Source organism: Jaculus jaculus, chromosome 10 (genome assembly GCF_020740685.1).
Source record: "Jaculus jaculus isolate mJacJac1 chromosome 10, mJacJac1.mat.Y.cur, whole genome shotgun sequence".
In the NCBI taxonomy this organism is placed as follows: Eukaryota; Metazoa; Chordata; class Mammalia; order Rodentia; family Dipodidae; genus Jaculus; species Jaculus jaculus.
Genome location: NC_059111.1, coordinates 41,282,820 through 41,296,872, shown reverse-complemented (window position 1 = coordinate 41,296,872; position 14,053 = coordinate 41,282,820). Strand labels below are relative to the sequence as shown.

Here is a 14,053-nt window from a genome sequence, read left to right as displayed (position 1 = left end):
CTCCTCAGGAAGCCTCCAGGCTTTCCGGCACCATCTGTAGTGCCGGGTCGGGGTTGCTGAGGCATCTGGCCACATGGACTGAGCAGCTACCAGGTTCGGTAATTCTCAGGCCTGCAACTGCTATTGGACTACTGTAAGCTAATCCAATAAATCCCCTTTATAAAATAATTCATTCTAGTAATTCTGTTCCTCTAGAGAACCCTGACTAATACAGACCTTAAGGTGTTAGGTGTGGCTCTTAAGACTCTCAGAGTATCTACAAAGATGTTCTTAGGGGTAGAGTTTCCCTGCTATAGGAGTATTCAAGCAGGCTGAGTAGAACAAAATACAGGTAGATACTAAAATTTAACTAAACACTGTACACAATCAATCAAAAACAGCCCCGAGTATGTATGCAAGAGTAGTTATTATAACGACCAGATCCTCTATCAACAAAGAGGTTAAGATTTCTGGTCTGTTGAGGGATCCTAGTCAACTTGCGACCAAGTGAGACCCTTCCTTGGTGCAATCCCAGTTACCTTGGATGATTTTGGTTTCAGTCAAGTTGCTGCCTGGGTCGTCGGGCTGCTGTTCTGATTTCTGGAGCTGGGCACTTGCTTTTCCTGTGGGGCAAACCGAGCCTGGCAAGTGTAGCCCTGCAGATCAGCCCCTCTGCTGCTGGAACTGCTGTTGCTCAAGCTGCCTCTGCTGGGTCTGTAGCCACTGCTGCTGAAGGTGTTGCTGCTGGACCCATCGCTGCTGCTGCCTCTGCTGCTGCTGTAGCTGCCACTGCTGGAGCCACCACTGCTGCTGAAGCTGCTGCTGCTGTGTCCACTGCTGCTGCTCCCCCTGAAGCTGCTGCTGCTGAGTCTGTCACTGCTGCCACTCCTGGGTCTGCTGCTGCTGGTGCTGCTGTTACCAGTGCTGGAGCCGCTGATGTTGCTGCCAAACTCTGCTCCTGCTTGGGTCCCGCTGTCAGCCCAAGTTGGCGTGGCCGGGTCCCGGGCCGCTGCTCTGTTCGCCGGAGCTGGGCTCAGGCAGTGGGGGAGGGGAGGCAGCCGCAGCTGCTCCAGTTCTCTCGCTGCTCCAAGCGTTCTTCTACCTCGCGGTCGGCTCCTCTGTTGCTGGCTGCTGCTCTCCCTTCATGTTTCCTGAGTTGCGGAGAGCGCAGTGTGAGGGAAAGCTCCCGCACCTGGCTTTTCCTGCAGCTGGAGCCGAGTCTGGCGGCTTTCTGGTGCGCCCCGCCGTGGCGGCGGTTGGCCGAGCTGCTGGAGCCGCTTTTCCCACCTGTGCAGGCTCTGGATGCTCTGGAACTCTTCTACTTCTCCGCTGCCGCTTCAATTTCCTATACACCTCACTTTTTAGTAAAAGTGTGTATTTTGCTGAGTTTTTTTGGTCTTTTTCCCCCCTAGGCTGCTTTGGCGTGGTACCTACGCCGCCATCTTAACCGGAAGTCTCAGAACCTAATATTTTAAAACTGAGCTACCCTGAGGGCCTGAGAACAGGGAGCAGTCATAAGTCAGGGGACCTGGACTCAAAGTACCACAACCCAAGATGAGAGAGAGCACTAAGACAGCAGTATTGAAGAGAAAAATGGCTAGCTAGAGATAAGTCAAAGCAGGGGTGTGAAGATGGGTAGGTGATAAAGTGCTTGCTGGGTAAGTGTAAAGTCCTGACTTTGGGTCCCCAGCACCCACATAAAGTCCAGTGTGCTTCCATGTGCCTGAAATCCTATAAGCAGGAATAGAAGTATCCCTGGCTTGCTGGCCAACTAGTCTATCTGAATCAGAGAGCTCTAAGCTCAGTGAGAGAGAGACCTTGTCTCAAAAAATAATCCTGAGTCTCAGGTGCCACACAAGGAGCTGCAGGGTTTGGAGTTTGCCTTGTTGAATTCTAGTCCTGCTCTGGTCCCATCATTCCTTGCTGTCCTACCATTCTTCCCTTTTGGAATAGGAACGCCTACTCTGTGTCATTATATATTGAAAGCATGAAACATTTTTGATTGAATAGAAGCTTACTGTTAAGATACTGCCTAAGGGCTGGAGAGATGGTTTAGCAGTTAAGGTGTTTGCCTGCAAAGCCAAAGGACCTGGTTCAATTCCCCAGGACCCATGTAAGCCACATGCACAATGGGTGCATGCATCTGGAATTGGTTTGCAGGGGCTGAAGGTCCTGGCATGCCCATGATCTCCCTTCTTCTCTCTCTCTGATAAATAAATAAAATATATTTTTAAAAAAGATATTTCCTGAGTCTCAGAAGTCTATATACTTGCACTTTTGAAGAATTTTAGAACTTTTAAGACTTTGGGAATTTTTAGAGATGCACTCAATGCAAAATTCTACTTTATGAGATGAATATGAGACTTTTGAACCCAGGAATATAATGCTATGGTTTTTAAAAAAATGAGCTGGGCATGGAAATGATATATTTTTGTGTTGGCAGTGTGTAGACTTGTAATTGTTAACCTTGATTGTCAGTTGTAACTGGACATAGCATCACCTAGGAGGCAGATCTGAGTGCATCTCAAGGCATTTCCATAAATTCTTATCTGAGTTATGAAGATCCATCTTGAATGTGGATAGAACCATTGCAAGGGCTGGGGTCTCAGGCTGAATAAAAACAAGGAAGTGTGTGGAACACCAACATTCATTTCGGCTTCCTCACTGTGGACACAATGTGTCCAGCTGACTCATACTCCTGCTGCCATGCTGTACCCTCAAGCCATGAGCAAATATGGCCCTTCCTTCCTTAAGCTGCTTTATACCGACATCATGTAACAGCAGTGAGTAAATTAATTGATACATGCACTAAAAGAACAACACATCAAATCAGTGCGACTGAGATTTGGTTCTTTGAAAAAAATCAGACAAGACTAACAAACATAAGTAATCTCTACAAAAGAAAGGAAAGATCTAAATGAATAATATTGGAGAGTAAGTAGGGAGATGTTATAGCAGATTGCCATGAAATTCAGATTATTGTTTGGGAATACTTTTTTTGAAGTAATTAGTAAAGTTACTCAAATGAAAGAAGTTTAAATGTTACAGAAAAGAAAAATATTAGAAATCCATATATAATAAAAAATGAATAAAAATTAGCCAAGTCTCCATGGACATTTCCAGTTAAATATTCATACATACATTATCACCTTTTCTCTTTATATAGGGATAAAACAAAGCCAGGCATGGTGGTACACACCTTTAATCCCAGCACTTGGGAGGCAGAGATAGGAGGATCACCATAAATTCACTGCCACCCTGAGACTACATAGTGAATTCCAGATCAACCTGGATTAGAGTGAGACTCTACCTTGAAAAACAAAAACAAACAAACAAAAAAGGATAAAACAAACATACAAATATAATATGAAAATACTGGTGAAAAAACAGCCACTAAAATACTCTCGTTTAAAAAATGGTGTGGGTCTATTTCAATAACAACATCCTTTATGAATGTTAAACTCCTAATTTAATTCCATGATTTTATTTTGCAACAAGCAGGGGTCTTTTTTTTTTTTTTTTTACATAAAGAGATACTGTTATAATAATACATTGGCTTGGGCTGGAGAGATGGATTAGTGGTTAAGGTGCTTGGCTACAAAGCCAAAGGACCCATGTCCAATTCCCCAGGGCCACATAAGCCAGATGCTCAAGGTTGTGCATGCACCTGGAGTTTGTTTACAGAAGCTAGAGGCCCTGGCATGCCCCCCCCCTTCTCTCTCTCTCTCTCTCATTCGATCTGCCTCTTTTTCTCTCAAATAAATAAATATAACTATTTGGAATCATAATGATACATTGGCTTATTAACAATTAAGGCATTTTATATACACAGTATCAGTGTGGACCCAAGCAATTTTATATTTATTATTTACTATGATGCTTTAAGCTTTCAAAGTCTTTTCAACAGAAGTAGCTGCATGCATTGAAGTGTCTTTTTTTAAATAAAACACAATAAAATTAATGATTGGTTTTTGTAGTTCCTAGTAGTAAGTCCTGTCTTATTTTCTTGCATAGTATAAAGTGTAGTCTCACTCAGAACTGCATGAAAACATGGCAGTTCTCACACCATGTACAAATAGCCATATAAACTGATCCAGCCAAAGCAAACAGTCTTCTGGTGTGCAGTCAGCTCAGTGATGCTGACAGTGCTCCTTTTGGGTATCTTTCCACTTCAGTGTGAAGTAGATTATTAGGGTTTAATTGCTGGTTTCATCATGTGGCTTTTAAAAGGAAAACCTGATTTGATTTTTTCCATAGTCTCCAGTTCTCAGAAGAGACCTACTTTTGGAAATCATATAATTTAGTGATGTTTTCAGTAGCCAAGGGCTCTATAGTAGATGAAATTTCTCAATGCAACTATAATAAATAAGCATCTATGACCTTAGCTATATAACCAGTATATCCTGGAACCAAAGTAAGATGGTTTTCCTGTTCCCATAATCCACTTGCTTCAAAGTTTTAATATTTTCATCATTTATAATATTTGCTTTGGATGATAGTCCTGACCACCACCTTTTTATTATTGCATGAAGCCAGTTTAAACCAACTATTACATATTCTTCAAATTTGCTTTTTAGTAATGACTTTGCTAGAGGCACCAAGTCTACACAGCAGCCAAGTGAGATATATTGCTTTTCTTCCTGTAAATGATTAGTTAGAACAGGAAGGCAAGCTGCCACAACTCCAGTATCATCCATCCTCACCAAACAGGCCACAAATTCACTTATACTTCTCTTTCTCCAGAAAGCTAAAGCTACATTTAATCTCAAATTCCTGCTGAATAAAACTTGAGCCATTGTTTCATGGTCCTGAGAAACCTCAGGGAAAAAAAAGCCACTGTATTTTGATGATAGGCTTTCTGTTTGTGAAGAGCCAAAAATCACTGGAGTTAACCAAAAATATTTGACTATCATGGCATAATTTTTCAGACAGGTGTCGAGCACAAGCAAGTTGATTTTCTCTATTTGCCATGTCACAGTATGCTAAAAGTGGGTAGGAGGATCACTGTGAGTTTCAGGACACACTGAGCTTACATAGTGAATTCCAGGCAAACTCTACCTCAAAAAAGAAAAACAATACATAAATAAATAAAAAGAAACTAGGACTAGAATGAACATACCCAACATAACAGAGGGTATCTATGACAAACCTATAGCCAACAATAGCCCTAAATGCCTTCATTACAAAGACAGAATGATCCCAAATTAATAACATGACTGTCCACCCAAAGTCACTGGATAAACAAGAAGAATCCAACCCAAAGAGCTCCACATGGACAGAAGTAATCAAGATTAGAGCAGAAATTAATGATTTGGAAACTAAGAAAACAATTTTTAAAAACAGGTGAAACAATGACTTGGTTCTTTGAAAAAATAAACAAGATTGACAAACCCCTGGCCAAATTGATCAAGCAAAAGACAGAGGGGGGGGGGGAGATAGAGAAGTCTCAAATTAACAAAAATCAGAAATGAAAAATGAGAGATCACAACAGACATCAATGAAGTTGGAAGAATATCTGGGCATACTTCCAAAACCTCTACTCCACAAAATTAAATAATCTGGAAAAAATGGATGAATTCCTAGATATATACCATCCTACTAAAACTTAACTTGGAGCAGATTAATCTCCTAAACAAACCTATCACATCCATCGAGATTGAAAAGGTAATCAAAACCTCCCAGATGCACAAGGTGAAACATGCATTTGGAGATTGTTTCCAGTGGCTAGAAGCCCTGCCATCCTCATTCATTCTCTCTCCCTCTCCTTGAAAATAAATAAATCACTTTTAAATGTCACAATGGGACTTCTGATTAAGATGGCGGCATAGGTACCACGCCAAAGCAGCCTAGGGGGGAAAAGACAAAAAAAAAAACAACTCAGCAGCGGAGAAGTAGAAGAGATCCAGAGCATCCAGAACCCACACAGGCTGGCAAAAGCGGCCCCGGCAGCTCCGACAACTGCGGTGGCGGCACCACACCAGAAAGCGGCCAGACTCCGCTCCAGCCACAGGAAAAGCCAGGCGCAGGGATTTTCCCCTCACACCGGCGCTCTCCACAACTCAGGAAACATGAAGGCAGAGCGGCAGTGAGCAACAGAGGAGCAGACCACGAGGTAGAAGCACACCTGGAGCAGTGAGAGAACCAGAGCAGCTGCGGCTCCCTCCCCTCCCCCACCACCTGTGCCCAGCTCCAGCAAACAGAGCAGTGGTCCTGGGACCCAGCCACGCCAACTTGAGCCGACAGCAGGACCCAAGCAGGAGCAGAGTCTGGCAGCAACAACAGTGGCTCTGGCACCAGTAACAGTGGCCCCAGCAGCAACAGATCTAGTAGCAGTAGCAACAGCAGAGCCAGCAGCAGCAGCTTCAGGGCAGCAGCAGCGACAGACCGAGCAGAGGCAGCTTTAGCAGCAGCAGCAGTTCAAGCAGCGGGTGTGCTGATCTGCAGGGCCATAGTTGCCAGGCTCGGTCTGCCCTGCAGGAAAAGCCAGTGCCCAGCTCCAGAAATCAGAACAGCAGCCCGACGACCCAGGCAGCAACTTGACTGAGACCAAAATCATCCAAGGGAACTGGGATTGCACCAAGGAAGGGTCTCACTTGGTAACAAGCTGACTTGGATCCCTCAACAGACAAGAAATCTTAACCTTTTTGTTGATAGAGGATGTGGTTGTTATAATAACTACTCTTGCATATATACATAGGGCTATTTTTGATTGAATGTGTACAGTGTTTAGTAAAATTTTATTTTATTTTAATTTTTATTATTTTATTTTTTAAATTTTTATTAGCATTTTCCATGATTATAAAAAAATATCCCATGGTAATTCCCTCCTTCCCTCACCCACACGTTCCCCTTTGAAATTCCTTTCTCCATCATATTACCTCCCCATCTCAATCATTGTACTTACGTATATACAATATCAACCTATTTAGTTAACTTTTAGAATCTACCTGTATTTTATTCCATTCAGCCTATTTGAATACTCCCATACCAGGGAAACTCAACCCCTAGGAGCACCTTTGTAGATACTCTGAGAGTCTTAAGAGTCACACCTAACACCTTAAGCTCCTACCCTGAAGATATATAACATCAAATCAATTGATACAGCTAAGAATACCAAGTTAGCAAGAAAATCCAAGCATTAACTTAATCTAAGATGCAAACATATATGCATTATAAAACAAGAAACACTAAAAAGCAAGACAATATAAATCCACCTAAAAGTATTAATGCATCAGAAATGACCTCCAATGAGAATGAGTTAGAGGCAATGCCTGAGAAAGATTTCAAAAGAATGATTGTAAATATGTTCAAGAGGTCAGAGAACAAATCAAAGGAGTCAAAGAAAAAAATCAAAGGAATCAAAGAAGTTGCAGGACACCAATTTCATGAAATAAAGAAGTCAATACAAGACATAAATAAGGAAATAGAAATAATAAAGAAAAACCAGGCAGAATTACTAGCAATGAAGAACACAGTTAATGAAATAAAAACACTCTGTAGAAAATCTCACCAGTAGGAAGGATGAGGGAGAGGACAGAATACCTAACCTGGAAGACCAGGTGGCAGATCTAATACAGGCCAACAAAGAGAAAGACAAACTTATAGAAAAGTATGAGTGGGAATTTCAAGATATTTGGGATACTATGAAAAGATCAAATAGGGCTGGAGAGATGGCTTAGCGGTTAAGCGCTTGCCTGTGAAGCCTAAGGACCCCGGTTTGAGGCTCGGTTCCCCAGATCCCACGTTAGCCAGATGCACAAGGGGGCACACGCATCTGGAATTGGTCTGCAGCGGCTGGAAGCCCTGGCGTGCCCATTCTCTCTCTCTCTCTCTGCCTCTTTCTCTGTCTGTCACTCTCAAATAAATAAATAAAAATAAACCAAAAAAAAAAAAAAGAAAAGATCAAATATAAGAACTAAGGGCATAGTAGAAGAAGAATTCCACTCCAAAGGCATAGTAGGCGTCTTCAACAAAATCATAGAAGAAAATTTTCCCCAAATTGGAAAAGAGGTGCCAATGCAGATACAGGAAGCCTTTAGAACCCCAGCCAGACAAAACCTGGAAAGAACCTCTCCTCGCCATATTATAATCAAACTTGCAAACACACAAACCAAAGAAAAAATATTGAAAGCAGTTAGAGAGAAAAATCAAGTTACCTACAAAAGCAAGCCCATCAGGAATACAGCAGATTATTCAACACAAACTTTAAAAGGCAAAAGGGCTTGGAGTGATATATTCCAAGTTCTGAAAGATAACAACTGTCAACCAAGACTACTTTATCCTGCAAAGCTATCCATTCAAACACATGGAGAAATAAGGACATTCCATGACAAAATCAGGTTAAAGGAGTATTTGAAGACAAAACCAGCTCTACGGAAAATACTTGATAGAATCGTCCATGCTGAAAAAAAGGAAAAGCACACATATAGGGAACCTAGAAAAAATAAGCAATACTCAAATACTAGTTAATACAAGAGAGCACAGGTAGAACCTGAACCACAAAATAAAATGGCAAACATAAATACACACCTTTCAATAATATCTCTTAATATCAATAGCCTCAATGCCCCAACAAAAAGACATAGGTTTGCAGACTGGGTTAAAAAGCAGGATCCAACAATTTGTTGATTCCAAGAAACTCACCTTTGTACAAAGGATAGACATTATCTTAGGGTGAAAGGTTGGAGGACGGTGTTTCAAGCAAATGGGCCTAGAAAAAATCAGAGGTTGCTATCTTAATATCTGACAAGGTAGGCTTTAGTCCAACGTTAGTCAAGAAAGATAAGGAAGGTCACTTTATATTGATTAAGGGCACACTCCAAAAGGAGGACATTTATAATCCTAAACATATATGCACCTACCATGGGGGCTCTCCCATATTCATCAAACAAACAAACACTATTAGAACTAAAGTCACAGATAACACCAAACACAGTGGTGGTGGCTGACTTTAACACCCCACTCTCATCAATTGATAGGTCATCCCAGGAAAAAATAAAAAGAGAGGAATCTGGACTAAATGAGGTCATAGAAGGAATGGACCTAACAGATATATACAGGACATTTCATCCAAAGGCTGCAGAATATACATTCTTTTCAGCAGCACATGGAACATTCTCTAAAATAGACCATATATTAGGACACAAAGAAATCTTAACAAATTCAGGAAAATTGAAATAATTCCTTGCATTCTATCTGACCACAATGGAATTAAACTACAAATCAGTAGCAAGAAAGACTATAGAGCATACACAAAATCATGGAAACTAAACAATACACTACTAAATGATGAATGGATCAACGAAGAAATCAAGAAGGAAATCAAAAACTTTATAGAGTCAAATGATAATGAGAACACAACATACCAAAATCTCTGGGACACAATGAAGGCAGTTCTAAGAGGTAAATTTATAGCCTTAAGTGCCTATATTAAGAAATTAGAAAGGTTGCAAGTAAACGACCAAATGCTTCACCTAAAAGCCTTGGAAAAAGAAGAACAAGGCAGACCAAAATTCAGAAGACGGGAAGAAATAATAAAGATTAGGGCAGAAATTAATGAAATAGAAACAAAAAAAAACACTCCAAAGAATCAATTAAACAAAGAGTTGGTTCTTTGAAAGGATAAACAAGATTGATATGCCCTTAGCAAATCTGACCAAAAGAAAGAGAGAAGAGACACAAATTAATAAAATCAGAGATGAACAAGGTAACATCACAACAGATTCCAGAGAAATTCAAAAAATCACAGGGACATACTATAAAAGCATATACTCCACAAAGTATGAAAATCTGAAAGAAATGGATGATTTCCTTGATCTATATGACCTACCGAAAATAAATCAAAATGAGATTAATCACTTAAATATACCTATAACAAACATGGAGATCCGAACAGTTATCAATAATCTCCCAACTAAAAAAAGCCCAGGCCCGGATGGATTCACTGCTGAATTTTACCAGACTTTTAAGGAAGAGCTAACAGCATTGCTTCTTAGGCTTTTCCAGGAAATAGAAAAAGAAGGAATTCTACCAAACTCCTTCTATGAGGCCAGCATCACCCTGATACCAAAACCAGGCAAAGATAGAACAAAAAAAGAAAATTATAGACCAATCTCCCTCATGAACATAGATGCAAAAATTCTCAACAAAATATTGGCAAACAGAATACAAGAGTATATCAAAAAGATCATTCACCCTGACCAAGTAGGCTTTATCCCAGAGATGCAGGGATGGTTCAACATATGCAAATCTATAAATGTAATACATTACATAAACGGGTTGAAGGACAAAAATCACATGATCATCTCATTAGATGCAGAGAAAGCATTTGACAAAATCCAGCATCCCTTCATGATAAAAGTCCTACAGAGACTGGGAATAGAAGGAACATATCTCAATATAATAAAGGCTATTTATGACAAGCCTACAGCCAACATATTACTAAATGGGGAAAAACTGGAAGCTTTTCCACTAAAATCAGGAACAAGACAAGAGTGTCCACTGTCCCCACTTCTATTTAATATAGTTTTGGAAGTCTTAGCCATAGCAATAAGGCAAGAGACACATATAAAAGGGATACAAATTGGAAAGGAAGAAATGAAGTTATCATTATTTGCAGATGACATGATTCTATACATAAAGGACCCTAAAGACTCTACTAGCAAGCTGTTAGAGCTGATCAAAACCTACAGCAATGTAGCAGGATACAAAATAAATACACAGAAATCAGTAGCCTTCATATATGCTAACAACAAACACACAGAAAATGAAATCAGAGAATCACTCCCATTCACAATTGCATCAAAAAAAATAAAATACCTTGGAATAAACCTAACCAAGGAAGTAAAGAATCTCTACAATGAGAACTTTAAAACACTCAAGCGAGAAATTGCAGAAGACACTAGAAAGTGGAGAAACATCCCTTGTTCCTGGATTGGAAGAATCTATATCGTGAAAATGGCAATCTTACCAAAAGCAATCTACCCATTTAATGCAATCCCTATCAAAATTCCAAAGGCTTTCTTCATGGAAATAGAAAAAACAATCCAAAAATTCATTTGGAATCACAAAAACCCTCGAATATCTAAAATAGTACTGAGCAACAAAAAAGAGGCTGGTGGTATCACCATACCTGATTTTAACCTATACTACAGAGCCATAGTAACAAAAACAGCATGGTACTGGCACAAAAACAGACATGTAGATCAGTGGAACAGAATAGAGGACCCAGATGTAAGCCCAAGTAGCTATAGCCACCTGATATTCGATAAAAATGCCAAAAATACTCATTGGAGAAGAGACAGCCTCTTCAGCAAATGGTGTTTTGAAAACTGGATATATATCTGCAGAAGGATGAAAATAGATTCTTCTCTCTTGCCATGCACAAGAATTAAGTCCAAATGGACTAAAGACCTTAACATCAGACCTGAAACTCTGAAATTTTTAGAGGAAAAAGTAGGGGAAACCCTTCAACATATTGGTCTTGGCAAAGACTTTCTGAATACAACCCCAATTGCTCAGGCAATAAAACCACAGATTAATCACTGGGACCTCATGAAATTACAAAGATTTTGCACTGCAAAGACACAGTGAAAAAAGCAAAGAGGCAACCTACAGAATGGGAAGAAATCTTTGCCAGCTATATATCTGATAGAGGATTAATATCTCGGATATACAAAGAACTCAAAAAGTTAAATAATAAGGAATCAAACAAGCCAATCAAAAAATGGGCTATGGAGCTAAATAGAGAGTTCTCAAAGGAAGAAATACGAATGGCATATAAGCATCTAAAAAAATGTTCTACATCACTAGTCATCAGGGAAATGCAGATTAAAACCACATTGAGATTCCATCTCACTCCTGTCAGATTGGCCACCATCATGAAAACAAATGATCATAAATGTTGGTGGGGATGTGGAAAAAGAGGAACCCTTCTACACTGCTGGTGGGAATGCAATCTGGTCCAGCCATTGTGGAAAACAGTGTGGGGGTTCCTAAAACAGCTAGAGATTGATCTACCATATGACCCAGCCTTAGCACTCCTAGGCATATATCCTAAACACTCATCTCATTTCCTTAGAAGTACATGCTCAGCCATGTTTATTGCTGCTCAATTTATAATAGCTGGGAAATGGAACCAGCCTAGATGTCCCTCAACTCATGAGTGGATAATGAAGATGTGGCACATTTATACAATGGAGCTCTACTCAGCGGTAAAGAAAAATGAAGTTATGAAATTTGCAGAAAAATGGATGGATCTGGAAAGGTTTATACTATGTCAGGTAACCCAGGCCCAGAAAGCCAACTGCCACATGTTCTCCCTATTATCTGCATGCTAGCTACAGATGATTGGTCTTCTGCATAAGAAGGAAAATACTTAGTAGCAGAGGCTAGTAAGTTAAAAAGATATAACGGGAAGAGAAAGAAGGGAGGTGGGTACCCAATAGGTTGATGTTGTATATATGTAAGTACAGTGATTGAGATGGGGAGGTAATATGATGGAGAATGGAATTTCAAAGTGGAAAGTGTGGGGTGAGGCAGGGAATTACCATGGGATTTTTTTTTTATAGTCATGGAAAATGCTACTAAAAATTTAAAAAAATCTAAGAGGATACAGATAAATCATATGGAATCCTCCAGTTTTGGACAATGGAATACTCAGGAGCTATAGATTGTTGCTAGAAAATTTTCAGTGCAAGGAATGGGATTCCTTCCAGTGACTTGTTGGCCAGGGAGATCCCTGATGCCCCCCCAAAATGATAGACCACTGCCGAGGCTCTTGGTTTCCCACCAGGAATAGATGGTAGGACCCTATTGCTGAAGACTCCACATACATGGGCTGCAAGGCCACTGAGAAATCCTGCTGGAACTGAGCTGATAACCTCCTCCATGCAGACCAGCTGACAGAAACCTGGAAGAAGCCATTCTACATGCAGTTCAATGGGAGAAAGAGATGCCACCAGTGAATGTTGGGCCTCATGGAACTTCCTGAGCCTAGCTAAAGTTTGGCAAACTGCCTCTGGCCAGCTTTGACTCAGCAGGGCGCCAAATGACCTCTGGCCTACTACTTCCACACAAGAAGTTAGAGTTAGAAGCAATCATCTCAGAGGTCGTGGTATGCTATTGACCCTTACATCTCACCCCATCCTACGATCCCCACCTTCATTCTCAACATTATATAAATACCTGCCGGTAACAATAAAGTGAGTTCCTGCTTTGATGAGATTCCTGGCTTGGTGGTTTTGTTCCTGGCCATGGACACCTCCTCAACCCCTTGGGAGGAACCAGTGGGCCTCGTCCTCCCCCAGCACTACCAGCCAGGGGGAGCCCGGCAAGTAAAGATACTCAACAGTGGACACTGCAAGCCTTATAATTGGCCAGCCAAGCCAAATGAGCCAACAGGTCTGTTGTAATCTGTGCATCTATAGTGAGATTGAAGGCAAGACGGGATCCTCCTGGAAGGTCATAGACTAGCAAGCCTGGCATATGCAGACATGAATAAGACAACTCTACCTCAAACAAGGTGGAAGTTAATGGCCAAAACTGAAGGCTATCCTCTGTGGTGGTTTGATTCAGGTGTCCTCATAAACTTAGGTGTTCTGAATGGTAAGTCCCCAGCTGATGGAGATTTTGGAATTAATGCTGCCTGGAGGCAGTTTATTGTTGGGGGTGGGCTTATGGGTATTATAGCCAGTGTTTCCTTGCTGGTGTTTGGCACACACTCCTGTTCCTCTTGGCCAGGAGGTTGATGTTGGCCAGGAGGTGTCCACCCTCTTCTCATGCCATCATTTTCCTCCTGCCATCATGGAGCTTCCCCTCCAGTCTGTAAGGCAAAATAAACCTTTTTTCCCACAAGCTGCTTGTGGTCTGGTGATTTCTGCCAGCAATGCAAACATGACTGCAACATCCTCTTATTTCCACATACATGTGCACAGTGGCATGCATTGCACCCGTACTCGTACACATGAACTCATACATCATACGCACCCACATCATAGCTCAACTATAAGAAAGGAAAGAAGGCCTGCCACCACAGGGATGAAGGTGGACAGACAGGGCTGAGGTTTCCCATCTT

The 14,053-nt window shown here is 41.0% G+C and overlaps 1 pseudogene; it reads right to left on the bottom strand.

Moving 5' to 3' along the window:
- Positions 1-4,326: 4,326 nt before the first annotated feature.
- LOC101602904 lies at positions 4,327-13,956 on the bottom strand (annotated as a pseudogene).
- Between the last annotated feature and the right edge of the window lie 97 nt (positions 13,957-14,053).